Source organism: Passer domesticus, chromosome 18 (assembly GCF_036417665.1).
Source record: "Passer domesticus isolate bPasDom1 chromosome 18, bPasDom1.hap1, whole genome shotgun sequence".
Classification (NCBI taxonomy): domain Eukaryota; kingdom Metazoa; phylum Chordata; class Aves; order Passeriformes; family Passeridae; genus Passer; species Passer domesticus.
Genome location: NC_087491.1, coordinates 9,876,748 through 9,903,700, shown reverse-complemented (window position 1 = coordinate 9,903,700; position 26,953 = coordinate 9,876,748). Strand labels below are relative to the sequence as shown.

The 26,953-nt window shown below is 50.3% G+C and overlaps 2 long non-coding RNA genes across 3 annotated transcripts; one reads left to right on the top strand and one right to left on the bottom strand.

Annotated features, from left to right (window-relative positions):
* Window positions 1-2,543: 2,543 nt before the first annotated feature.
* LOC135283253 (uncharacterized) lies at window positions 2,544-10,942 on the bottom strand. Of its 2 annotated transcripts, none has more exons than XR_010349099.1 (3): window positions 10,764-10,942; window positions 10,081-10,241; window positions 2,544-5,968 (listed from the first exon to the last, which is right to left on the bottom strand). It is a non-coding gene; the product is annotated as an uncharacterized LOC135283253 (long non-coding RNA). The 2 variants fall into 2 exon arrangements; XR_010349100.1 differs by lacking the exon at window positions 2,544-5,968 and adding an exon at window positions 8,466-8,968.
* On the top strand, window positions 9,968-16,434 carry LOC135283252 (uncharacterized). The gene is made up of 4 exons (XR_010349097.1): window positions 9,968-11,303; window positions 12,599-14,812; window positions 15,249-15,392; window positions 15,472-16,434. It is a non-coding gene; the product is annotated as an uncharacterized LOC135283252 (long non-coding RNA).
* The last annotated feature ends 10,519 nt before the right edge of the window (window positions 16,435-26,953 follow it).

The window sequence follows — 26,953 nt, the reverse complement described above, 5'->3', positions numbered from 1 at the left end:
AGCAGATGCCACGCTGGATGGGGACAGTCCCAGCTGCACTGCTCAGCACATCTCCTGCTTTGTTACCCATCCCAGCAGGAATAAGTCTTTCCTCCCAGCTGGACTCGCTGTTCCCTCAAGAATGAGGAGCCTCCAGCCTTGCTGCTGCTGCCATCTGCACAGGCCACTGTTCTTTAGGTCTTTTTTGAGGTGGTCAGTACAGCCACCAGCCTGCTTTGCTAAAATCCTGTGAGGGTTTTTTTACTGTGAGCTGGGGAAAAGAAGATGTTTTCCAGACTCCCGCCCTCGGAGGATGAGTCGGAGGAAATTAGCAATGATGCACCACTGAAAAAAAAATCAAATTGTTCAAGCAAGTTCAAAGCTGAGCCAGTCTGGAGACATCTGCACACCACATGCCAGCAGCAGTGAAGCACCAATAAATCCTTGCAGGATGGCACCGAGGGAAGGAAGCTTGACCTGCTCAACCCAACTGGGGAAGCTCCCAGTGCTTCTGTTCTGAGGTACCTGGAGGGACTCAGTGGAAAGGAGAGAGAGTTGAGGGAAGTGAGGGAAGAATAACGATTTTTGGGGAAAATGTTGAGCTACCTATGTTCATAGAATCCCAGACTGGTTTGCATTGGAATGGACCTGGAAGATCTCATTCCAACAGGGACACTTCCCATTATCCCAAGTTGCTCCAAGCCCCATCAACCTGGCCTTGGACACTTCCAGGGATCCAGGGGCAGCCACAGCTTCTCTGGGCAACCACAGGGGCCTTCCCAAAGCTACTTTCATTTTGGATGTGGTTATTGCTGCAGTTTCCAGAATGAGTTGACCACTGAAGTCTATTTTCTGATTGAAACCCAAAATCATTAGGCCAAAACTAAAGAAAACCTTTCTAAAATTGGAAGGCAACCATGAACTGAAACAGCAGAGAAAAATGGAGGTGAGCGTCCAATTTTATTTCTGGGGAAAAGGTTGGTTTTAAAATAAAAACAGAAGAACCTTGCCAGGTGAAAATTGTCCATCCCCTTCAGCAGAGATCAATAACTCCACAGGATGAGGAGCTCAGGCCAGCTGACCTGTGGCTGTTTGCAAAAGGCTTTCGCTCTGCCCATGGAGCTCAGAGTAAAAAACGTTACAGTGTTCAAAGAAAAGTGAGTAAACAACCCCAAATCAAAGGTCCAGGAGCTTCTCATCCAAATGGCCCCAAGATCATGCGTGGTGGAGGAGGAGGTGTCAGCCCAAGTGGGAAAATCCCACTGTACCTGAGCAACACCAGAGCTTTGCCATCAACTCCAACAGAGGCAGGAATTATTCACTGTGTTTTTCTGAACCCCTGTGTCATCCTCAACTCCATCCCTCTGGAGTTTGTGGTTGAGGTAACGCCAGGCCTGGAGCAAGGCAGTTGTAGGAAAACTTTAAGTCCACATTTAGTAAGCACAAATATCCCCTTGTGAAAATCCATGTCAGTGTGATGGGTGGATTCCTCCACCTTCAGGACTGGCATGGATTCTTCCATCTTCTCCAGGCTGGGATGACAGGAATGCTGTGGATGGGTTATTCCCACGCTGACAGGTGCCACACTCCATCCCCAGTGCCCACAGCCTGGGTGAAGCCTCATTTCCCCACCCAGCTCCAGTCATTCCATGTCCCCACACCAATCATTGCCTGCTCGAAGGAGAAATTTAGTGTTGAGCATAGTTTGAACACCATGACCAGCCCCATGGTCCTTATATCTGCAAAGGGTTCCTGTTCTTCAGGCACAGAAATTCAAATAAATCAAAATCTACTCTCAGCATCTGAAATATCCATCAGGTGTAGACAAAGGAGACAGAGGGAAGGAGCAGTGTTAGGGCTGACCCACAGCAGAGGAAGAGATGTGAGAACGGAGCCTGGTGCCTGCCCTTCCTCTGAGAGAGGAGTTTCACACAGACCTGAAACCAGATTGTCAGAGTGGGGAGTTTGCAGAAGTGCTCCAGCACAGGAGGGCTCCCATGGGGACGCTCGAGACCAGACTTTCCTGAAGTGCTCACCTGATCTGCTGTGCTTTTTGGAAAATCTGACAGGCAGAGCAGATAGCTCTAGACACTGCTGTCTCATATAGGTATGGCTGACTCAGATAAATATATAAATATATGTGTGAGTGGCTTAACACACTTCCCTTTCTTCCTCTTCTCTCCCCCCAAGTTTTGCATGTCTGAAGCTGTTTTAGATAAAAGATACTCAAAAATGAAAATGCATTTGGGATGTCTGGGAACTGAAGTCAGACTCAGAGAAAACCAGACAGAGTTAGAGCCCCAAAATCCCTGTCTCCTGCCAGGAATCTCAACCCACTGCTGACTGCAGGTTGAGGCTCCTTGTGCTCAGCAGCAGCCAGGGTTTTTTCCAAAGTGTATTCCATCAGCAGTAATGGGTCTTTCCTCATAAGCTCTGTTTTCATAGTAAATCTTCAGTCTTACATTGCATTACAGAGTTCAGCTGCCGCTAATCCTTAAAAACAATTCATTTCCAACTGCAAAGTGCAATAAAGAAAGGATAATCACTATTAATATTAGTTATTGTTATTGATTTCAGCTTTAAAGAATTGATTTTCAGTCCTGGCTGCATTTATGAGTCTCTTTGCTGAAGATGCATATACGGGGCTCACCACTATTTTTAGATCCTTGCCCCAGCTCCAGGAGGAAGAGGATGGGGAAGGCAAGGGAGAAAGAACATGGGGAAGATCCTGATGGGTGAGGGATGGCATCTCCATGTGGCTTCACATGGGAGGAAAACACGGAGATTAAAAGGAAAATTATCAGTGCCTTCTTCCAGCGAGACCCTGCAATAGCAGTGAGTCCTCCCAGTCCTTCATGAGCTGTAAATTCAGTTTTACCCCCTGCCAGTGAGTCTTGCTTTGTCTGGAGTCCTCCTGCCTGACATTTCTCCCCACTCCACCCACAGTCTGACTGCTAAATATAACATCAAAATATGAATAAAATGGTTTTTGTGGAGGTGACTCTTTCCTGTGGGGAGGCTCAACCCTCTGGAGACCCTCAGCATCCTCCACTGAGCAAATCTGAGTGAGGGCCCCAAAACAGGCAATGATCCAGGATGGGAGGGGATTCCTGGGAGGATAATCTGGGCAGGAGATCAGGGATGGGATGAGGAACGGGCAGGTGGGAAATATTTTGTCATTTGTGGTCGAAGCTGATGCCCAGGAAGGGATGCTGAGAAGAGAGAGTAAAGTTTCAGTTCCTTCTTTTTAAGGCAAGAAGGGGGTTGGGTTTTTTGAATCAACATTTTGCTTCAAAAAGTCACTAAAGTTCTGTCTCAAGGGCATAAAAATATTGAGAACCTCAAAAGCAGAAGGAATGGGCTTGTTTTTTTAGGCCACCAAAATGTTTCAGTGGGCTTGGACTGAAAGAGTTTCCAACATATTGCTTGGGAAGAAATTTTGGAAATTTTTTGCAATTCCACTCACCCTGCAGCAAACGCTTCTTTTCCCCAGTTGTTTGGAAATGGCAGTATATATAAAAAATTCCATATATAGCTCTATTTTCTGTGAGCTTTAAAAGCTCTCCCTCTAGATAGTTTGAATATAATCTGGTGAGGATGTGGGAATGAAACAGGGATAAAAACCCTTAACCAAGCCTGCAAAATAATTAAATGAGCGTTTAACCAAGATCATTATTTTCCACAGTTTTATTTATATGCAAGATTGGATACAATGGTCTGGAATATTGTTCCACACTATTACTGTGCTATAAATTATTTGAGCAAAGCACAGCAAGGCATCATAATGCAATATATTTTTATAGTGCCATAAAGTAATTACGCACCAGACAACAAAATCCTACAGAAGTGACATATTTTATGCTTAAATTATAATTACATTAAAAGCGTCTCTTCCATTTGATGTTTATGGAGCACACACAACGGCTGTCAGGAGGCCTGGGAACAAAGGGGATCTCTCACAGAAAGCTGGGCTGGGCCAGGGAGATGCAGCTGGGGAATAGTCCTTGGAATTTTGGTGTTTTCAGAGTATTTCTGACAATTTTGGCTGTGTCTTAGCAGCCAAGCTCAGATTAACACGGCTGTTCCTCGGGTTAGGCCTAGGATTCAGGCCCAGCTAGGAAAAACAATGCAATCTAAGGCTGTTCCAAGAATTGGGCTGGGTTTTCCACTTTGTTTCACCTCCCCTGGACGTGAGGGATGAGGAATTACTCAAATTAACATTTGTGCCCCCACAGATCTCAGCCTCAAGGAAATCCAACAACCTCCCTCAAGAGCGGCCTCAAACCATCTTCTTCCAACAGCATTTTCCTACAAATCTTGTGATGTTCTGGGGATAAATTCAGTCCAGAAGTGGGAATAACACCCCAAAAATTGCACTTAGAGAAATGGGTGGGAAGAGCTCGGAAAAAAGAAAGAGTTCTTTGGTGGGAAGAGCCTGGAGACATGGATTTTTCACCTCAGAGAGGTTTCAGCCTGCAGGAAACCTCTCCAAATGGGGCCTGGAGATTTTTTCCTAGTGGACAGTGCCTGGTTTGGGGTTAAAACCAACTAAAAAGATCAGATCAGTGATGCAGAGAGTGGTTGTTAATCCAGGCAAGCTGCAGGAGGAGAGACGAGCCATGAGGCAGAGATGGTCCTGTGGCTGTCCTCAAGCCAGGAGCTCCTTTTGGGAGCAGCCCAGAGGGTGGGAAAGGGAGAAAGAGAGGACATGTGGGAGAAAATCCCCACCTCAGGAGGGCTCAGCATGTGCAAAGCAGTCGTTTCTGGCAGGGGAAAAATGGCTCGAGCCTGCAAGGAAATGGCTTCTGTGGTTGCAACCCAGCTTTTCCTGGAAAGTGCCCAGCTCCCACCTCGCAGCTCTCGGCTCTTCCTGCGTGACTCACGCCATGCAGGCGCCCCAAGGTGGGCGTCTGACGCCCTTTAGAGGCGGTGACATCTTCCTAGAAGTGTGACAGAGACCGTCACCAGCAAGGCAGCAAGGGCAGCACCAGGGGAGACAATGGAGGACTGGGCCCCTGGCTCTGCCAGGCCTGGCTTTTCTCCCCGTGTGTTCTGCCACCTTCAGAGCATGCTTTGCTGCTGTGTGCCTCAGTTTCCCTGTCCGTGTGGGAGCTGTGCATGGAGGGAAGGAGGCCAGGAGCAGTTGTGAGCCAATAACACTGTGCAAACACTGCCACACTCAGGAGCGGGGTGAAGATACACAGAGTGCCCTTCCTGAGGCACCCAAACCTACAAAACCTGGGCTGTGAACGAGGGCAGCTAAAAGCCCTGGGAAGGCTGCATTGGTCTACCTCTCTTTCTGTACCCCCCACATTAACTAACTAACTAACCAACTAACTAACTAACCAACTAACTCACCTGTTTATCTAGCAACTCTCTATTTATGTGTATTTATGTATCTACCCCCTGCATATGCAATGGCTCTTCCAGAGCTGACACCCTTCAGAAGAAATCCATCCTGCAAGAGTTGGTGTTTTGCTAGAGAAAGGTCACTTCAGCTGTTTGTGTGAGAGCTGAGGCCAACTCCATATCCTTCCTGTCCTGACATCCTTTTCCAGGCCAGAGCCCTTTCTGGAAGCACGCAGAGGAAAAGCTCAGAACAATATCTGCCCTTACTTCCCCCTCCTGGGCTATATCCTTCAATGTCCCTCTATCCACGGCTTCTGCTCCATGCTGGAAGAGGGAATGGCTCTTAAATCATGTCTACACATGGCTGCTCCCCTGGTTTACCCAACAAACACAGAGGTCTCCTGGTGTGTGGGAGCAGCCCTTAAATTCAGTGACCCAGAGAGCTCAGAGCAGAGCAGGGATGGTTTGAAAGCCTTTCCTGGCTCCTGTGGTTTCTCTTCCCTTGGGTCTCTGTCGTGACATGCCTGGACAACGTGACAAGACCTGCACAAACTCTGTCAGCCTCACTGTGCTCCCTCCAGCACCAAGCTCTTCTTGCAAGCTTGCTCCAGGAGAAAGAACAGCAGAGATGCTGCAGGCTCTGCTGGGAGAGGAGAGGGCAGGGGTTAAATTCAGGCCTTGGAGAGCTGAAATATCCCAAGCATAAGGCGGATGTGGCACTTCCCAGACTGCATGTAAATCAGAGACACATGCTCCCTCTGCTATGGCAGCACATGTGCGCTGCTTATTTGGAGGACCCACGTTGCCATTTATTTTTGTTTCCACCCAGTCAGGACTGGAAGAATTTTGCTCCAGCTCTCCATGGCAAAATAACACAGGGTCTCTCTTCCCCCAGGACTGAGGGCATGAGAGCTACCTTCAATTTCTTGATCAAAAGAACTCAGTGTTGCCCTTTTGAGATGAGCTCCAGATCCCCCGCCAACCTTGGAGCTTTCTCTCCCTCTGAACCCAGCCAGGAGCAACTCAACATCAGGAAACAATTCCAGGGACTGTTCCACATTAACCACAATCCAATTATTTTCCACAGCCTGGTGATATCTTCCCACACCCTTTCCCTGGCCATGGCGATGCCATCGATGGCGTTGGGCAGGTTGGGGGTGACCAGCCCAGGGACATCCTGGACAGTGGCAGCACAGGAAGGGACATGGCAAGCTCTGTGCCTCTGGCTGATTGCACAAGGCCAGGTTTGCCCCGGTGCTGGCAACAGCATCCTGGGGGTGAAGTCCAGTGCTACGCTGTCAGTGTGCAAAGGACACGGGCACTGTGGAGACCTGTAAGCAGCCAGAAGATCAAAGGGGACAAATGTCCATGGAGGCCACAATTACAGAGCCAAGGTGAGAAAGGATTTCATGTCCTGGGCATGGGCAGTGCCCTGAGAACTCTCCAGTGCAGCAGTGCTCAGGGCTGGCTGCAAGGCTGCTCCAACTTCCCTCTCAGGTGTCTCCGCTGGGTATTTTGCAAGCAGAAGCTCTGTTCTGGCTCAGACCAGCCCTGGCCTCAAGCCAGGACCTGTGGCTGTGGTCAAGGCAGGGCTGAGGCACCACGAACAAGCCCAGCTTGCTGTGCATCAGCCCCCACACAGCCCTGACTGCTCAGTGTGACTTTCGAGGCTTCCCACCCACCACAAGCTCTTCATCTCCTCCTCCATGACACCCTGGCTCCTTTTGTGCCCAATTTCAATTCATTTCTTGCTTGAATGTGCTCCTTTGCTCAGCACCCAGCCCAGGCTGGGCCAGGCTCCCTGCAGGGATCACAACATGGATTGCAGCGATCTGCAGACGGGATTTGGGATCCTGGGAAAGCTCTTGGGAAAGGTCCTCCCTGCTATCCCTCGTCTCCTCTTCCCTCTGAGCTCTGCGTTGGCGAGGCAGGAGTGCAGCCCTGCAGGCTCTGCCTTTCTGCAGGGTTATTTCTCTGTTTGGAGTCACTTACCCTCAGAACCCCCAGCGCCATGGCAGTGCTGCAGGCGTGCAGCAATCCTCAGGAGCTCAGCACTGCTGGATCCCCCCTGGAAGGGTGAATTTCTGTCTGGCAGCTCCCATATGACTGGAGCAGAGAGCGAGGGCTGGCCCAGCTCTGCTGGAAGTGGCCTTGTGTCACCCAGGAGAGGCTGGGCCCCCACTGTCCCCATCAGCCAGATGTGACTTGGCCAGTGATGCGTGAGCGCCTGGGCTTGAGCTTTCTTGGTTTTCCTTCCTTCCCAGTGCCCCCAGCTGATGGCAGGGACTGGAGGAGGCAGCTGAGATGCCAGGGATGAAATCTGCTGTCCCCTAGCACGCAAACCCTGTGTCCCCAGTGACAGAATCACCCAAATCACTCTGTTCCCCGGGAGCCGCCGGCTTGCCAGAGCTCTCAGTGAGTTTTGGTACCCAGCCATGCACAACCTTCCTCCTCTGGTGGAAGGAGAAAGGGACAGAAGACAGAAAATGAAGCTGGATCCAACATCTGGTCCCCTCCAGTCCCAAAGAGGCAGAGGATCTGGTGTAACTGGTCAACTTAATGGGTGGGAGGCTCACACCAGGCAGGTACAGGCACCAAAAGCCACTCTGGAGAGCAGAAAGGCTCTTTGCAGCCACACACCAGCTCGGATTTCCCTGCTGTATTCAGACTGAGGTGTTGATCCCTGCTGAATCCAGGACTGATAAGAAAGGATCCACCTGGAGCAGCCCCCACTGCATTTTTTGGCTCTGTGATGCCCATACCCACCCCCCCTGCCGAAGCTCCCAGACAAATCAGGAGTTTGGAGCTGCTGGGGCTTGCCCAGCTGGAGGGGATGTTTGTGAACCCACTGACAGTGTGGGGAAAACAGCCAAGGGGGGCTGGGGGAGTCCAAAAATCCAAAACACAAACAGAGCTGGCAGGGAGGGAGGCAGGGAGGGGAGGGGTCCTTGCTTTTCATGCCCAGGTGAGGCAAGGCAAGGAGGAGAAATGCTTTCCCCTGGATCCACCAGGCCCTGATCTTCTGGTGGGGCTGGCATCACCCCTGAGAGCACAGTCCCTGCTGTGGCACCTCACCCTGATCCCCTTGGGGGGCTGGCATCACCCCTGAGAGCACAGTCCCTGCTGTGGCACCTCACCCTGATCCCCCTCACAAGGCAGCAGCCCCGGGGAGAGGAGAGCAGAGCTCCCCTCCATGCAGCCTCCTCCATCCCCAGCTCTGGAAACTTCTCTGCCCAGCCAGGAGCGGTACCACGAAACCTGGCAAGGGCACAGGTGATGCCTCCCTCCCACCCCACACACAAATCAGCCTTTATCTGCTGGCTGAGTGGGCAAGAGGTGCCTCTTCCCAGGCTGACTGGAGCCAGGAGTGTGAGGCATGGGGCGGGCAGTGCCCACAATGGCTCTTTGTAACGGGGCTGGGGAAGGCTGGGCAAGCAGAACAGGTTTGCTTCACAAAGACCAAAATCCTCCCAGGAGCAATTAGCAGGGGATCTGAGGGTAAGAAAATCCCCAGCTCCCTGTAATTTGGATGTGAGGACGGGCTGACCCGTGAGGACACAGGTAACGGGGTGAGAAGCTCCTGGGGGTGCTGCTGGAGGTAGAACTGCTGATCAAAAATCCTGCACGGCCAGGCAGCTCCCTGTGGAAACAAGATGTGGGGAAGGACTAACTCCTGCTTAATTTGGAGCTGGAAAAGATCACACACTCCCTTAGATGGCTTGGAAGCATATTGATCTGACTGTCGTGGTCCCAGGCTGCTGTGCCGTGTCAAAACAAGACGTTTTGATCAGACTGAAGCAAAGGAAATGTTGAATTTTCCCTTCAGGGAAAGAATCCCCAGGACTGTGAATTTCATCCTGGCTTGAGATTGCCCTTCTTCAGCATTTCTCATGGGACAGAGAGGTTTTATTCTTTTTTTCCAAGCTCTTGTCCTCAAGACCTTTTTCTGAAATTCTGGACTTAGTCTTCCCAGAGGGTCAGGTTTATTCATAACTGAGGAGGCCAGGAGGCCTTTTAAGCAGTACTGTAATTATAACTGAAATGTCCAGAGACTGCAGAGAGAGCAGAGGCTGAAGACAACACAAAATGCCTCGGGACCCTTAAGGAAATGAGGAGATCTGGCACACGGGTTTGGACAGCCACGGATATGCCATGAAAGCCCTCATTAGTGTTATCCTACATTATGTTTGTGGCCATAACACCAAGAGAGAGCTCCCACAGGGAGACCGTACAGGAGCATCACAACAAATGGTGCTGAATGGAGAAACATCTCCCACCTGCTGCTGTCAAAGGCTTTTTCTCCTCTAAATGCAGCAACACAGACTCAGAGACTGAGCCCAGGCACTGCAGCTTGGCAGCTTTAGCCCACAGACACATCCTGAGTCACGGGATGGTTTCTATTCCTGTTTCCTGTGCCTTTGCAGGTCGGTTTGGTGCAGGATTGTGTCCCCCACACTCACACAGGGTCTGTGTTGAGGCCCTTCTCAGCCCTGCCACCTCCATCTCCTGCTGTGCCAGAGATTTCCACCTCCACCTGCCTGCACGGAGCAGGAGCACAAGCACAGCCACATCCAAGGCTGGCTCAGCTCAGTGCCAGCCTGCAGGAACAGCTCCAGTGTGGCATCTCTTCATGGGAATCCAGAGCAGACAATTTCCAGAACACGCCCGCCTGTTTCAGCATCAGCTCCCAAATTCTGGTCCTTCAACCACCCACACCTGTGAAACACATTCCCAAGTCCCCCTCCCACCTACCTGAGCCTGGCATGACCTCAGGACTAAAGCAGTGCATTGGGATTCTCCTTGCTGTTCATAACCCACTGCAAGCCCAGAAATGGGAGCAGCTTTTGCTCGTGGCATCAGATCTACCCCTGATTCCCAAGAGATTTGTGGCCTCTCCAATTCAATGTTCTGACCTACAACCCAAAATGCAGGGTTGACCTAAGAGGTCATGAAGGGCTAAGAGAAATTTGGACAAAAGTTAGACCCCAGCCCAGCAATGCCTAGAACCAGCTGCACTCTGAAACCTGCTGAATCTTCTCTGCTAAGACCATTCCAGGAGACCTTTTGCAGCTCATTTTTCCCTCCCACAAGAAGTCCACATCAATGCTTAAAGTCTTTATAAAGTGCTTGGAGTTCTACAAACTGCGCAGTGCTGGTGCAAAGGCAGGTGTTGAAAGCAGGGCTTGGGCTCTCTTTGGCCCAAAATCTGCAGCTGAATGTTTGGATTTTGACTTGGCCACTCATGCAGCAATCAGTTAAAATTTAAGCAATGTCCAGAAGTCCTGTTGGCTCCTGTGAGGCCAAAGGACACATCTGAAGTGAGGTGTGGGGTTAAATCAGGTTTTCCAGTGGAGTCTAATTGATTCAACTCCCAGAATACGCCTGAATCTCTACACGTTTTCCAAAAATGAGACTTGAAGATGAGGTTACTTCACCTGGATAAAGACTTGGAGGGTTTTATGCCCAGTTTGTCTTTCCCAAAAGATCATGTTTTCCATTAAAGGCAGACATTCAGGAAATTAATGACTCCAAACTTCCACAAATGTTGAAGCCATGTAAAAAGGGACAGTGCCCCACAGTGCCACCCCCTCTGTGTCAGTGGCTCATCCCTGACAATGATGGAACAGCTCCTAGTGCCACTGTGACATCAGAAGCTCCTCGTGAGTTTGCAGAGCTTTTGAGAACTCCAGTTCTCTTCTGCTTAAACAATCCTCACCTTAAAAATGAGGCTGTGGAGAATTCACTGCAAATCCCTTTGCATTTCCTCCGCGCTGAGGAAACGAGTGAGATCAGCTCCAAACTTGCAGCGAGCTTGCCCTGCCAGAAATATTTGTGCCTGGACCAGCAAAGCCAACCTTCCCAGGCTGGCTTGGGAGAGCAGACACTTTGTTTTTTGGCTCCAAGGGAAAATGTTGCCAGCTGCCAGCACTTAAACCAGCAGTGCTGCTGCTGCTGCTGAGCACGAAATCAGCCAGGCAAGACATTGTGATGGGGAGACAGGAGGGAAGAAAGCAGGGCATGGACTGGGTGCAGAAACCACTACGCTGAGAAACCCAGCTGTGCCACAGAGCTGGGGCGTGCCGTGGTGAGCCAGATTAAATCAGGAAATTGGGATTGTTTGCTTCTTATTGCTGCCATCCTTCACCCATTTGTCCCGGGAAATGGAGCAGGAGCTTCTAAAATCCTGCTGGTGCCATTTCTTGTCACTGCCTGCCCCGCCCCTGGTCTGACAGCCCTGATCCGTGGGGTGACCATGGATATTGCCATTGGATATATGACTCAGTCTCTCTGAGGATAAACTTGGAAAACTGAGTTACTTTGAGAGCTGATCATGTTTTTTTCATGGGGTCCATGGCTGGGATCACTCCCACATCACATCCTCATCCTCCCAGCCTTTTCCCCACTCTTCTCAGCCCTTCCAAAAGGAAAGCAGATGTTGGCAGCTCTCAAGGCTTCTCTTTCTGAGCCAGGCAAAAGTGACTTTGGTTTTCCATGCTGCTCTAGCAGAATGTTCTGACTGAGTGCACGAGTGGGTATGGATTTATGGAGAATTTACCCAACGAGATGGGAGCTGTAGAGTCATATATATATATATATAAATTCTGTTTCAAACCAATATCCCAGGACTGTTCTCCATAAAACCAAGAATTTACACAAGCAAAAAAGAATTAACATCAGTGTGTTCCCCACAAATAGAAAGTTTCACAGAGTTTGGGTTTTGTGGGCGTACATTTCAATATCTGCCCACAAATGTTTTCTGTCTTAAACACCTCAAAAACTTCCCAGCAAAAAGTGACAGAATGTATCTCTCTGCAGTCAGAAATGGGATTGCATCATATGCACACACAATCAGGCTGGTTTTCAGCTAATTAGCTCTGATCCACACTGCATCACTGCTTGAACAAAGCTCTAAGAGACCCAGGGCAAGTTTCATGATCAGGAGGTCCATGGGGGTTAGAATAAGATGATTTTTAGGTCCCTTCCAGCCCAAAGAATTTTATTATTTATTATGAATCCATGCCTGAGAGGCTGGAGTTCCCTCGAAGGCCATGTTGATATCACTTTGAACATTTTCATGTACTCCAGGGAAAATTCTTCGAGATCCCCAAATGTTAAAATATGAGTTGGGAAAATATTCCAAATTCCTCTGCAATAGTGGGAAAAAAAATTCCAAGTTAAATCTGGAGTGTTTTCCTACATTTCAAATAAGAGCTTTAAATTGCATTTTCCTTTAAGGGACATTTCAATTTTATATTTATTCACATTCTAGGATGACATGAAAGGCAAGAGTGGTTCCTGCAGCTGGAGGATGATGAAGTTTGAAGGAGAGGCTCCGTGCAGGGATCTGTGCTGGACCAGGGCTTGGGACCAGTGCAGCAGCAGCCTCCCAGTGCTCCCATACCCAGCTAACATGAAGGAAAATCTCCCACTGTTTTCAGCCGATTGTAACTCAATTGTGTAAAAAAAAAAATTTGCTCCAGGTGGCAATTTGGCATCTGCTTCCATCTCCCCCTGCGGTGAGGGATTGCAGGCACTGCTAACGAGGGGCTGATTTTGCACACAGTGGGCCAGATCCTGGGCTCCTGCAAAGCACAGGGAACATGGTGGAGCAGGCAGCAGCTCGTTCCAGACCAGGGGATAAGCCCCAGGAGTCTGTCCTTCCACTCCCTGTTGCGACAGCAGCTCGGAGCTGTGAGTTTTGGGCTGCAGCCTGGGGTTGCTGTTTGCATCCGCAGCCTCTTTAAACATTCTCGTGCCGTGTTATCGCTCTGGAATTCCAGAGTGCTGAGTCCCGGCCTCAAGCAGCCAGAGGAATTTGCTCCCCAAGCATTAATGCCTTCTCCTTCCCCAGAAGGATCCCCTGGGATGGCTCCTGTTGTGCAATGAGGGTGGGCTGGTGTCCTGCCAGGCCCCAGATGCGGGTTTGGGCTTGGTCACCTCATCCAGCTCTGGCACGTGAGATGGGTGATGGCACCATCATGGTCCATGGTGGCACTGGGACAAGCCCAGGGTGAAGAACTGGGCACTGTGAAGGGCAGCAGCCTCTTCCATCCCTTCCTCTCCAGGAGAATCCAGGTTTGCATCAACCCATGCAGAGGCTCTGGGGGACAAGCCCCACATCCTGGATCCTCACTGCTAGTCCTCCCACCCATCCTGAGGACAACACAGGAGGCTTCTCCACTCAGCTGCAGGACTCCTCACTGCAGCAGGATTCCTGCCTGGGCTGAGCTCACAAGGAAGAATTTGAAGTTGTACACACGCAAGAGCAATACTTTAAAAAAAGAGGGGAAGAGATAGAAAAGCTTCTGGATGAAAACCAGGCGAATTCCTTGAGTTTGGAGGAGGCTGATCCACATCTGCTTCCTGCAGGGGTTCCTGTCACTGCTGCTGCCTCTGCAGAAAGGCCGTGGGACAAACGGGGCTGGCGAATCATCCTGGGCGAGCTCCGAAGGAGCCAGCAAGCTTTTGCAGAATCTTTTTGACGACAAGAGCGTTGTGCTGACAAAACAGCCCATTTTCCCCGCTGCAACCCCCTCGTTATCAGCCCCTGGTTGCAGGAGTGTTGGCTGACACTGCAGCGAGGCAGACGAGGATTATTAAGTTGTTGACAGAGAGCTCATCCACTCGGAGCAGTTATCGTGGCAGGGAGCATCCAGCATGCAGGCAGCTCCTGACAGGCTCTCTCATCAGCCAGATGCCGTGTGTGGGGGAGCCTCCTCAAGCCTCACACCCCGTTTTCCCCCCTCTTGTTGTGTTTAAATGAGTCCCCCAGCAGCGTTATGGTTGATTTGCCCTGCAGAGAAATTAATGGGGACACGGCTGTAAATAATCTTGGAAATGGTTCTTAGCTCACCCTCCAGGTGAGTCCATCTCTGTAAGGGATGTATTTGGGAAAATGCTGCTGTGATTGCTCCAGGAAGGGCCATGGGACCTTCGTGGATGGGGAAAACCAGACCAAAGCCAGAACTTCACCTTGCCAAGACCTGCATTGCTTTACTGATTTTGGTATAAGGCTCCTGATTGCACCAAGTGGTAAAAGCCATGCCAAAGGCCAGGATTAGAGAGCCAAAGCACAGTTCAGTGCTGTATTCCTGAGCTCAATAAATGTATCCCCTCCTGGAAATGCTGCTCAATGTTAACAGGATTACTGGGCCTGCTCATCCATCCAGGCAACCTCTCAGAGAGGGGTAGGAAGGAAGGAAGGAGGTGGGAAGGATAGAAAAAAGGAGGATGGAGGCTGGTGAAATGTCCTTAATCCTGCTCCTGTGCCCACTGGGACCCAGCACTCCCTCCCTGCTGCTCTGCCATCCAGACAGTTCCACAATCACAAGGAAGCAGCAAGACCAGCCCCAACCCCTGGTGCAGCACTGCAAAACTCAAGGTTTCACTTTGATCTCTGCCTGGAAGATGAAAAGTCTTAATCAAGGCTGAGAGCACGTTAAACAGCAGACTCTGAAATAATTGGGCACTCCGGCCTCCTTAGGTAAGTGCAAAAAGAGGGGATTATTGAGGCTTGGGAAGTCAAACGTGTCCAGGCTTTATCCTGGCTGGAATAGGGCACAGGCAGAGGGAGCAGGGCACTGCAGGCTGAGCACACCCTGCTCAAGGATTGCCAGACAATCCAAGGGTTTCTCTGCTCCCAGGATCGTGCTGTTCCCTGCTCTCCCCCCAAGCTGGCTGCACTAAAGCAGGCAGGGGCAAGGCTGCCAGGCTTGGCCAGCCCTTGCCTTGCCAGCCCCAGGAGCAGCTGCTTTTGCAAAGGGGATTTGTCTGCCTGGAGAGTCCAAATCTTTTCGTTTATTTCCCTCAAGTGTGTCAAAAACCTCTGCCTGCAAGGCTGAAGGAGACTTTAAAAAGGTTTTAAACTGGTCGTTGCTAGTGGGTGGACACCAAAAGAATTGTCTTCCCAATGCTCTTAGGATGATGTGCAGGGGAAAAGGGACAACCATGGCATCCAGATGAGGCACACCATTGCAAAAAGCTGCAGAAAGCAGGAGGGATGGAGAGGAGAGGGATGGACTTGCTCCTGTGATTGAAGAGAAAACAGCAGAGCCAACATGGTGGTAGGTATCCTGTACTTCCAGCTCAGATGATGCCATTGGATACTGGAGCAGCTCCCAAATGTGCCATTTCTCCTTGCAGGTTTGTGTCACCTTGGCTCCCAGCACCTCACAACCAATTCCACGTGCAACAACAACACACGAGAGTGAACAGGGAGGTTTGTGCCATGGAAAAAGTGCTTTGCCCCAGACTGAAAACCTAATTAGCAATTAAAGAGGAAAGAGCATCCCATGAAGCAGATATACAGATTCTTTTCCAGCCCATCAGGTTTGCAGAGAGCAAGGGAGCAGCTTCTGGAGCAGCACAGGGCAGCGGGGCGATGGACGGACGAGAGGATCGTCTTCAAGAATGGAAAGGACATGAGACAAAATGTTCTTGCTCGATGTTGTAAACAAGCCTAAAGTGTTTTGAAAGACTCTGTCAATATAAATTACTGACAAACAAGACAGTGGAATTGCAAAAGAGGAGCCCAGCTGGAGGAAGGCTGCTTGCAGAGTGCCTGCTGCCCACCTCAGACTCTCAATGCGGCAGCACCACTCTGCTGCCCTCCCACATTCCTCTCTATTCTTCTCCTCTCGAATGGAGAAGAGGCATCAAGTGCTCTGTGAGAGATGAGTGCATTAAAGCATCCTCCAGCCCAGCTACTGCAGCCCTGACAGCCGAGGGAATCTGCCAGCAGAGCTCTCTGTGCAGCGTTTCACGATAATTCCCTGTGCAAGCCCTCCCTGTGAGGGCTTGGGAGACTCGCTCAGCAGTGTCTGTGTCCCTGCTCCTCCCTGCTGGCAGCTCATCCCCATCCCCACAGCATGGATCAGGGAGCTCTTGGCATCCTCCTGTGTGCTCAAGCCACGGGCAGGGAGCAGCTGTAAATTCCCAGCCTCGGTTACCTGGTGTTAACTTTGTCATCTTGTCTGGGACAGCAGCCAGAGCTCTGCCAGGAAGAACTGTGGCAGTGCCAGTCTTAGCTCGGCTGTGGACAGCCCAGGCAGCAATCCTGGCAAAAAAAAGCCCAAAATAGCGTAATGCTGATCCCTTACCCATGGCCTGGAGTGATGCCAGCTGCAGGTACAGGTGAGCACTCCCTGTGTGCTTTGGGGACAGTGATGGGGACAGGAGCTCACACCCACACTGGGCATGCTTCAGAATCATAGAATCCATAAAGGTGGAAAATATCTCTAAATCCTTCAAGTCCAACCAGTACAGATAGAGGCCAAAAGTCTCTATTTTTAGGGGTGTTAGCCCTTTCTCACAGAGATAAATTGAAAAAAAGTCCTTGCAGGATTTGTTGGTGTGGTCATCTCCCAACCCAGCCCCAGCACCTTCCCAATATGGCTCTGGTGGCAAATCTCAGGAGGATTTTTTTATTACATTTAGGTCTTCAAAACCTCTTTGCCTCAGAGTTAAATTGCTAAAACAGCCTGGAGAAGAGAAGGCCCTGGGGAGACTTCAGAGCAGCTTCCAGTGCTTAAAGGGGCTCCAAGAGAGCTGAAGAGGGACTGTGGACAAGAACCAGGAGTGACAGGACAGGGGGGAATGGCTTCAAACTGCCAGGGGGCAGGGATGGATGGGATTTTGGGAAGGAATTCTTCCCTGTGAGGGTGGGCAGGCCCTGGCACAGGGTGCCCAGAGATGCTGTGGCTGCCCCTGCATCCCTGGAAGTGTCCAAGGCCAGTTTGGATGCAGCTTGGAACACCCTGGGACAGTGGAAATGAGATGAGCTTTGAGGTCCCTTCCCACCCAAACTGTTCTGTGATTCCATAAAAACAAAGGCTCCAAAGCCCACTGCAGCCCCTGACATCTCTGTTTGCACCTCTGGCATTTCAACCTGGTACCTCTTTGAGTAAAGCTGATAAAACAGATGCAAAACAGGAATTTCTGCCCCCAAAAACTTCTTACCAATTCCCAATGCCACCCTGTGAACGGCATAAATCAGGGTTTTGCACTTTTCCCCCTGCTGTTTAAAGCCCAGATGTCTGAGCAGAGCTCCAGGATGAGAGCTCTGCCTGGTGCAGGGCCATGCCTTGCACATGGGGATGCTTTAAATCCCATATGGGATTTCCAGCAGGCCCTACTGTACTTGGGCCTCGAGTTCAGAGCAAGGGGAGTGCTGGAGGGGTGGCTTTACCAGCTACAAACATAAATAAACTGGAGTGGGTTCGTCCACCACTGAAACACAAACACGGCTGGGGTGGCAGCAAGCCAAGCAGAGAGATAATATTTTTCTTAGGTATTAGCCCAGTATGAAAGCAGAGCAGAAGAATACTCAAAGAAAGCCTTGACAGGGAGTAATGAGATTTTCAGGTGGGTTTTTAAAATTTTACTAGAAAGCTGAGAAAATAATGAATTGTAACCATTCTCCTTATGATTAAAGAGTCTCGGTGCCACCCCCCAGAGTGGCACGGGTAGGAAGTGCTTTTCAGGAGGATTTTGTGGTTATTTCTGCTTCTTTCTGTATTATGGGAGGCTCCAGGAGCTCCAGAGCTCGTCCATCCTTTAGCAGAGGTGAGCTGGGCTGTGCCCATGGCTCAGTGCCCACCAAGCCCTGCCCTGGCACAGGGGTCACCGTGGGGCTGGGGGAGCAGCAGGGCTGCCCCAGCATCAGAATTTTGGGGTACATCCCCTTCTCCAAGGAGGAGAAATCCAATCCAGCCCCAGGATCAGACAGGAGATGTTCTCCACGTGCTCATTGCTGGTGCTGAGTTAGCTCTGCCTCCCCTTGGGGCTGAAAATACCTTGCTGGGACCCTTGACAATGGTGCCAGAGCAGAGCTGGGGTGCCAGCCTGCAGTCACATGGAGAATTCTCGGGTTTCCTGCTTTTGGGATGACTCCAGAGTCCCTTTTTCCCAGCCCGATGGTCAAAGAAAGAGTCAGAATTCTTCCGCTCATGTTCACAAGGTTGTTTATTGTCTATTATCTAAAATATTTTCTCTCAGACCCACAGAGGTCTGATCTGCAGGTCTGTCAAGGGCACACTGCCCACCCCTGGGCTGGTGTCTGCATTTTATACTACAAGTTACGTGTACTTTATTTATCATTATTTTCCAGTACCTATCACCTATGTCAGACTGTCTACTTCCATTCTAAACCAATCCAAATGTGCCACCATCACCCAGAAGATGGAGGCTAGGAAGAAGAAGGAAGAAGCATAGGACAAGGCCCATGTCCCTCCATCTTGCCTCCTAGACCCCCTGTAGTAAAATCCCCAAAACTCCATTTTTCACCTGGTGATTAATTCATTATCACTCTGCTTAAACTTCTGTGACTTTGATTCTTCATACAAGGATAATTTGCTCCATGGGTTAAGATGGAAATCCCAAGTGTCTTTGTCTTCCCACCAGGGGTTCGTGTCACTCAGGGCACTCAGAGGGGTGTCTTGGGTTCCAACAGGGAGTGGGGCAGGCGAAGGCAAAACAGGGACAAACATCTCATTTTTGTTTCCACTGAGATCCCAGAACGCTTTGGGTTGGATGGGACCTTAAAGCCCATCTCATCCCAACCTTCCCAGCATGGGACACCTTCCCCTGGAGCAGGCTGCTCCGAGGTGGCACGGGCAGCAATGCCATGCAGGGTTTGGCTCCGGCAGCAGAGTTTTGGCTGCCGCCTCTCCGTGTCAGCCGGGATGGGGAAACCTGAGCCGATGGACGGCTCGCAGGAGCAGAACTAACAAGCCAACAAATCAGGGCGCTGCCATCTCCTCCGCCCCTCTCTGTCTGGTTCAATAACAGCCGATGGGGGAGGCTCCCAGAACTGCTGAATGGCTCGATAACCAGGAGCCAAAAACATTCAAAACCGCACGTCTGAATTAATTCATCCCAAAGCATCCGCAGACAGGGAAGGGGAGGGGGGTGGTGGTGAGGGAGGAGGTGGAGGAAAAGAAACAGAAGAAGGAGAAACGACTTGGCTCCTTTTCAAGCCCTTTCTAAAAATGCTGAAAGAGTTTGGCAATACTAATAAAAACCCAGTGCAGCAGTTGCCCTAATTTTTTCTGAGCAACATCTCTGAGAGGCAGGCGACAGGATGGCTGTGGCATGTAAAATAAGGGATGAAAAGGAGGAGGAAAGGGTTTGGATGTCAAAGTGGCGGTGGCAGGATGGAGCCTGACAGGATGGACAGAGACACCCAGCTACTGGAACCCCTCTCAGATCCCTCCCTGCTCCATCCCTGGTCTTCCAAAGCTCAGCCCAGACCCTCTCCCAGGGCTGGGAGTCTTTCTCTGTGGCTCAGCTGCTTCAGAGATGGATTTGAACGTGGTCTGGAGGCAGCCAATGTCAGCCTGTCTGCTGGGATGAGACTCAACAGAGCTCCAGCCAGAGCAGAGGAGCAGAAAAGCCACACGTTGGTATTGGGGAGAGGCAGCCCAGCAGCCAGCCAGGAGCTCCAGACAGCAGTTTTTTCCTCAAAAAGCATGAAATCCATACAGGAGAAAAGTTTGCGACCAACTCAGCCTGGGAACCCCCTCCCAGGGAGGGGAGGGCTGAGGGAGCACCGAGGCTCCTGCAGTGTGGACAAGGTTTTCAGCAGCAACGTCAAAGCTCCATTTTGGGCTTGGTTTCTAATGCTGGGCACTCTGGAGGAACACTGGCAGCACGTGGTGTGGTCATTCCCAGTTCCTCACGCACTCAGAGGGATGCTGTGGGCTGCCTTTGAAGCTGATTCATCAATTCATGGCTTTAAACTGGAAAATAATGCCTTTGAATTGAAAGAAAGTAGGGTTAGATGGGATATTGGGAAGGAATTGTTCCCTGTGAGGCTGGGGAGGCACTGGCCCAGAGGAGCTGTGGCTGCTCCATCCCTGGGAGTGTCCAAGGCCAGCTTGGACAGGGTTTAAAGCAACCTGGGATAGTGGAAGGTGGAACTGGATAAACTCTAAGGTCCCTCCCAACCTAAACCATTCCGTGACTCAATAATTCCACAATTAATTAAAACATCCCTCAAGAATTTCAATCTCAATCCCTTAGATTTCAGGTTTCCAACACCAAACATCACTCCAGGAGTTTGGAGGGCTCCATCCCATCCCAACCCTTCCACAATGGCATTTTCAGGGCAGTGGCAGACCCAGGTCCGTGTTAGGGGTTGTTAAATTGAGAGGCCAACACTGCTGTTAGAAACACAACATTTAAGGGCTGCAGCCCATCAAACCACCAGCACAACCGAGGTCAAAGCCATCTTTGAGTCATCCCATGGAGCGTTAGGGGGATCTGTATAAATAACTGGAGAGGCTAAAGCTAACGGCTGAGTGCAAACACTCCCAGTGCTGCAGGACTTGGTGACATTCAGCCAAAAGGTCACATCTCTCGCCATGCTATTTGCATTCTCCATCTTCACACAGCAGGAGGAGAGCACAGGAGCTGCAGGAGGCAGGTGAACGGGCTGGAAATGCTGCCCAGCCTCTGGTTTGGGCAGGACTTGCATTTCCTGTCCTTAATTTTCACTATGAAGGCTTCATAACAAAGCAGGTGGTGGGGTCTTGGGTCTGCTACTCCCTCTGACCAAGAGTGAGGACAACACATGTGTGGGGACACCCAGCAGACCAAGCTGGGACATTGTGGCTGCCACAGGAGCCCATTCCCTGCTCCAGCTGGGACTTGCTTCCCAGGAAGGTGTTGTAGGAACCCCTAAAGAATGGGGCTGCTCCACCAGGGCTGCTTCAACCCAACAGAGGGGGCTTTGGAAGAAGAAAACAGAGAGCTCCAGCACTATTAGGATATGCAGAATTTTTAGGGTGCCCCTCATCCTAGTGATAGTTGAGGGTAATTAAAATTGCAGGGAGAAACTCTCAGCCTGCAGGAAGGGAACCACTGGATCTCTGTTGGAGCCCAGGACACCCCTCTGGGTGCTTTGGGTGACACGAGCCCCTGGCGGGAAGACAAAGGCACTTGGGATTTCCATTTAACCCATGGAGCAAATTATCCTTGTATGAAGAATCACAAGCCACAGAAGTTTAAGCAGAGTGATAATGAATTAATCACCAGGTGAAAAGTGGAGTTTTGGGGATTTTACTATAGGGGGTCTAGGAGGCAAGATGGAGGGACATGGGCCTTGTCCTATGCTTTTTCCTTCTTCTTCCTAGCCTCCATCTTCTGGGTGATGGTGGCACATTTGGATTGGTTTAGAATGGAAGTAGACAGTCTGACATAGGTGATAGGTACTGGAAAATAATGATAAATAAAGTACACGTAATTCGTAGTATAAAATGCAGACACCAGCCCAGGGGTGGGCAGTGTGCCCTTGGCAGACCTGCAGATCAGACCTCTGTGGGTCTGAGAGAAAATATTTTAGATAATAGACAATAAACAACCTTGTGAACACGAGCCGACGAATTCTGACTCTTTCTTTGACCATTGGGCTGGGAAAAAGGGACTCTGGGATCATCCCAAAAGCAGGAAAGCCGAGAGAACTCCATGTGACTGCAGGCTGGCCAGCCCCAGTTGGGATGAGTGAGAACAGTGGGTTTGTGTGTCCCTGAGCTGGTGTTTGTATCTGGGGAGTGCGGGCAGGGAAGAGGTGTTGGGAAATCTCTCTGACTCAGCCTCAGAAGTTGCTCAACTGAAATATCCACAGTAAAGCAGGGTGCTACAGCTGAGGGATTTCTTCCCCAGTTGCAGAAAAAGGAATGGCTTGAAAAGTTTCAACCTCCAGCTAATTTTAGATGGACTGTCCTATTATTGTCCAAGCTTACATCAGTTAAACCTTGTTTTTCTGTCACACAGGACATGGGACACATCTGTACCGCTGAAGATTGGCTTAGTCAGAGCCTTTCTGAAGCCTGGGGCTTGCTGGATTCAATCACAGAATCATTTAGGTTGGAACAGACCTTTAAGATTATCGAGTCCAACCCTATTTATGTACCTATGTAATGTTTAACTTCATGGCACTGTAATGCAGTTAAAGAAAACTCAAAGGGAAAACTCTGCTGTTCTTAATGCAGTTTCTGCTGATGTCTGAGGCACCTCAGACAGCAAAATGCATCTTTTTAATCGAGGAGGAAAAGTCTGTAATGTGCACAGACCTGGTGAACCCTGTCCTCAAAGTGCCAGGAAGGATCAAAGTTGGAAGACCTCCCCCTGCTCCCCAGAACACGCTGGGTTGTTGCACCAACTTGTGCATGAATTTAAGTCCCAGGTAGGATTTCAACCACAGCAGATGGTTGGGAAGAAAGCAAAGGCTCTCCAGAGGAGCCCCACCTGGAATGTGGGCTGTGCTGTGATGGTGGGGTCTGGCTTGTTCCTCTCACTGGTACCAGAGGCTTTGAAGCATCTCCCCAAGGTTCTTAAGGACAGTGTGGGTGTGGGGAAGCCACCCTGCCTGGCCTGGGGAGGTGACTGCTCAGCCCTCAGCCAGGGGAAACCATCTATAAGGGCTCCAAATAGGAAATGCCTTCAAAAAATTTAGGGGGGAAAAAAACCAGTCCTTGCAGATCTTATCTCAGGGGAAATGGGAATCAGGCTTTTGGGAGGAGGCATTTCCCACCCCTGCGGGCTGCCAAGCCCCCCCGTGCTGCTGCAGATCCCTGGCAGTGGCCTTTGCAGGATGCAGGAGAAGGCCTCTGAGACATTTCTTTCAAAAATAGAGCAGGGGTTACCCTTTCTTTCCAAACTCCTCCCGGGAAGGAGCCGCCCTCTCCCCGCGCCTCTCCGTCCCCTGGCTCTGTGCACGTTAACCCCGAGCCATGATGGTCCAGCCTCGCTCTTCCCTGGCCTCTGTGGCCCCTGCTCATTTTCCTGGGGAGCAGCTCCCACCTCTCCTGCTGGTGGCTTCCCACATGGTCCCAAAAATTTCAAGGGAGCACCAGGGAAAGGTGGAAATGTGTTGGAACTCGATGATCTTTAGGGTTCCTTCCAACTTAAAGCGTTCTGTGATTTTTGGGATTCTCTGATTTAATGTCAGGGCCCTCCCCTGCACCCCAGCCCTCAGCAGGGCTCCAGGCCAGCCAGGCAGGAGAGGCTTTCCAGAGCTTATGGCAGAAGAGGAGCTAGAGCAGAAATTTTAGGAGAAACGCCAGATCCCTGCAAGTCATCAGCGTGAGACAGCCCCAGGTCTCTCAAGACAGATGTTTCCAGATGTGGCCAGGCAGCTGGACTACCTCACAGGCAAAATGATGGCCTGGCCAGAGGTTTGGTGCTCAAAGGGGGGTGTTTTGGCAGATTACAGGTGGCAAAGCCACCCAGGTCCCCCTTGACAGGCTGAGGAGCATCCCATAGATCCAGGCCATGCTCCTGGGTTTGTGCCTCTTTAAAAATCAATCAAACAACCCTGGGCTTCTGGAAGGCGCTGTGACACTCTGTGGATGTGGCTGGAGTGTTTTTAAGTCCCCTCTCTGGAGAGAGCTCTGCAAGTGCCACTGGAACTGACACTTCACCTTTTCCTGGGTCAGGGAGCTTCAGCACCCAGGGCATTCAAGCCAGAATCCAAGATCTCTTCTGCAAGGTGATAAAACACAGTCAAAGGCCGTGTGCAGGTGGATTTGCCACCCAAACAAAAAGGAAGCTGGAGATTGCTCAGCCTGGAGAGGAGAAGGGTTCGTGAAGCACCTTCCAGTACCTAGAGGGGGCTTGCAGGAAGCCTGGAGAGAGATTTTGACAAGGAGGGCAGGGTTAGATGGGATATTGGGAGGGAATTCCACACTTTAAGGGTGCTGAGGCCCTGCACAGGGTGCCCAGAGAAGCTGTGGCTGCCCCTGGATCCCTGGAATTGTTCCAGGCCAGCTTGGATGGGGCTTGGAGCACCCTGGGATAGTGGAAGGTGGGATTGGATGGCAGGGGGTGGGACTGGATGAGCTTTAAACTCTCTCCCACCCAATCCAGTCTGGAATTGTGTGAAATGGAGGCAGAAGAAACCCTGAGCATCCCTGTGGAATGGGTGAAGGGATGGGGGGAAGCAAAACTGCATCCAGCCAAGGAGCTGAGCTGCTCCCTCTGCTCTCCTGAGCATCCACCCCATCCTGTGCATGCTCCTGCTGCTGTGGGAGGGGTGGGAGCTCCTGCAGCTGCATTACCTGCAGGGCACGAGGGCTAATTGCCAACCACACCGCCAGCAAATGGCTCTGCCACAGCAAAGTGTTATTGACTGAATCAGAGTGCAGGAAAATGGCCCATCCCAGCTAAGGTAACCTCCTTTTTCTAAATGGTTAATCTGCAGCATTAGAGCTGGTGTGTTAAAGGAGGTTTAGGGCAATTTAATAGCTCATAAAACTTTATGGTCCCAGTTGAAATTGGAGTGATAACTCTGGAGTGTAAAGCTATACTTTGCTAAATGTCTCCCTTAGATTTTTTATTTTATTTTATTATTGGAAACTTAACATCTGCTACAGCAAAATAAAACAGAACCATTTGCACTGTTGAGAGACGTGAGCATTCTGCTTCTCTTCATTCTGTTTATATGTTTATTGCTTAAAACTTTGGCGTGGATATTATCCTTGATTATTAAGATTTCAATCACTCCGAGGAAGGGAGAGATAAAATAAGCCAAAATAGAGCCGTGATCAGCTCCACTTGTGGGCAGAATGGAAACCAACAGGATGCCAAATCACAGACATTGATATTGTTTGGAGTCTTCCGAAATTTCCATTAATGATTCCTTGGCCAATTTCTGCCTGTAGCAGTGCTCCATAAAGCAGCACACAAACCACCATGGGAAGGGAAATGGGGTGGATTTGGAAGGTGCTCCCCCTGTAACAGTCCCTGTTTTGATGCTTCAGTTTCCCCAGATGTCAAATGCTGGTGGCTCCTCCGAAATGGAGACCTGGAAACTTCATCCCAAAGGTGAAGGGAAGCCCTGGGAAGCTCCAGTAAATGCCAAAATCTGTGGCTCTGCTGCTTTTCCCGAGTCCCAGCATTGTGAAATTCTCTACAATGCCCAAAATATTATTTTTTCCTCCCACAAGTGCCTATTTGCTATTCTTCCCCAATTCCTTTCACCATAAATCTCAGCTCACACTTCCAAGCCACGTATTTAAGGGGGGAAAAGTACGTTTCTAAAAAGAGCCATGTGAGAAATGAACCAGGGACTTACAGAGCCAGAACAGCCACAATTTACGTGGAAAATGAAATTAAAATATTGGTGAACTCCAACCAGGAGGGGGTCAGGGAGCCCAGCACAGGCTTCAGGCCCTGGGGAGTGTTAAAGGAAGTTTGGGATTTATTCAAAGATCTTTGTGTAGAGACCAGCTTAGTCTGCTCTGCCAGCAGTCAGCTTTAAGCCTGGCTTTAATCTGGTGTCCCTTGCCCAGCACAAATCCCAGTGCTGCATTACCTGGAGCCCCCGGGAGCTCCTGAAGTGCAGAGAAATGAGATTTCCCTGCTGCCAGCAGTCCCCCAGAGGATGCCCTCTGTGATTCTGTGTGTTTAATTGCCACTTGGAACAGAACAAAGCCCTTCTGGCACAGCCCAGGGTGTTGAGCACAGGCTTGAAAGGCCTCGTTCCTGCCTGCCAAGGCCCAGCTCTGGTATGTCCCAGACTGGCCAGAGTGTCCAACACACTCCTCTTGAAAAGCCACTTCCTCACCCCTCCCCTGACTCGTTTTCCATGCAGAGATCCCCCTATTCCTTTCAATTCCACCCCAATTTTCCCTTTTCCCTGCAGAGATCTCCCCATTCCTTTCAATTCCACCCCAATTTTCCCTTTTCCATGCAGATCCCCCTATTCCTTTCAATTCCACTCCGATTTTCCCTTTTCCGTGCACAGATCCCCTATTCCTTTCAATTCCACCCCAATTTTCCCTTTTCCATGCAGATCCCCCCATTCCTTTCAATTCCACCCCAATTTTCCCTTTTCCGTGCAGAGTTCCCCCATTCCTTTCAATTCCACCCCAATTTTCCCTTTTCCCTGCAGAAATCTCCCCATTCCTTTCAATTCCACTCCCATTTTCCCTTTTCCCTGCAGAGATCCCCCCCATTCCCTTCAATTCCACCCCAATTTTCCCTTTTCCGTGCAGAGTTCCCCCCATTCCTTTCAATTCCACCCCAATTTTCCCTTTTCCCTGCAGAGATCCCCCATTCTTTTCAATTCCACCCCAATTTTCCCTTTTCCCTGCAGAGATCTCCCCATTCCTTTCAATTCCACCCCAACTTTCCCTTTTCCGTGCAGAGTTCCCCCCATTCCCTTCAATTCCACCCCAATTTTCCCTTTTCCCTCCAGAGATCTCCCCATTTCTTTCAATTCCACCCCAATTTTCCCTTTTCTGTGCAGAGATCCCCCTATTCCCTTAAATTCCACCCCAATTTTCCCTTTTCTGTGCAGAGATCCCCCTATTCCCTTAAATTCCACCCCAATTTTCCCTTTTCCCCTCCTGCCACGTGCAGGACAGCTTTGCAGTGGTGTTTTCCCGTGATTCAGCAAATTTCAGGGCAGCAGCTGAAGGGTTAAAGAGCCTCTCGTTAAGTTGCCCCCAGGGATCCTTTCCCAAGCCTCAGTCCTGGCCTTTGCTGAAAGATTTCCTCCTTCCCTGAGATGTCATTTAGGCCATTAGGGGGATCTTTTGCAGGGAATAATGCCTACCCCTTACACGTGGTCCCCCTTAATTAGTAATTAGGATAATGCAATATTGAAAAAGCAAGGCACAAA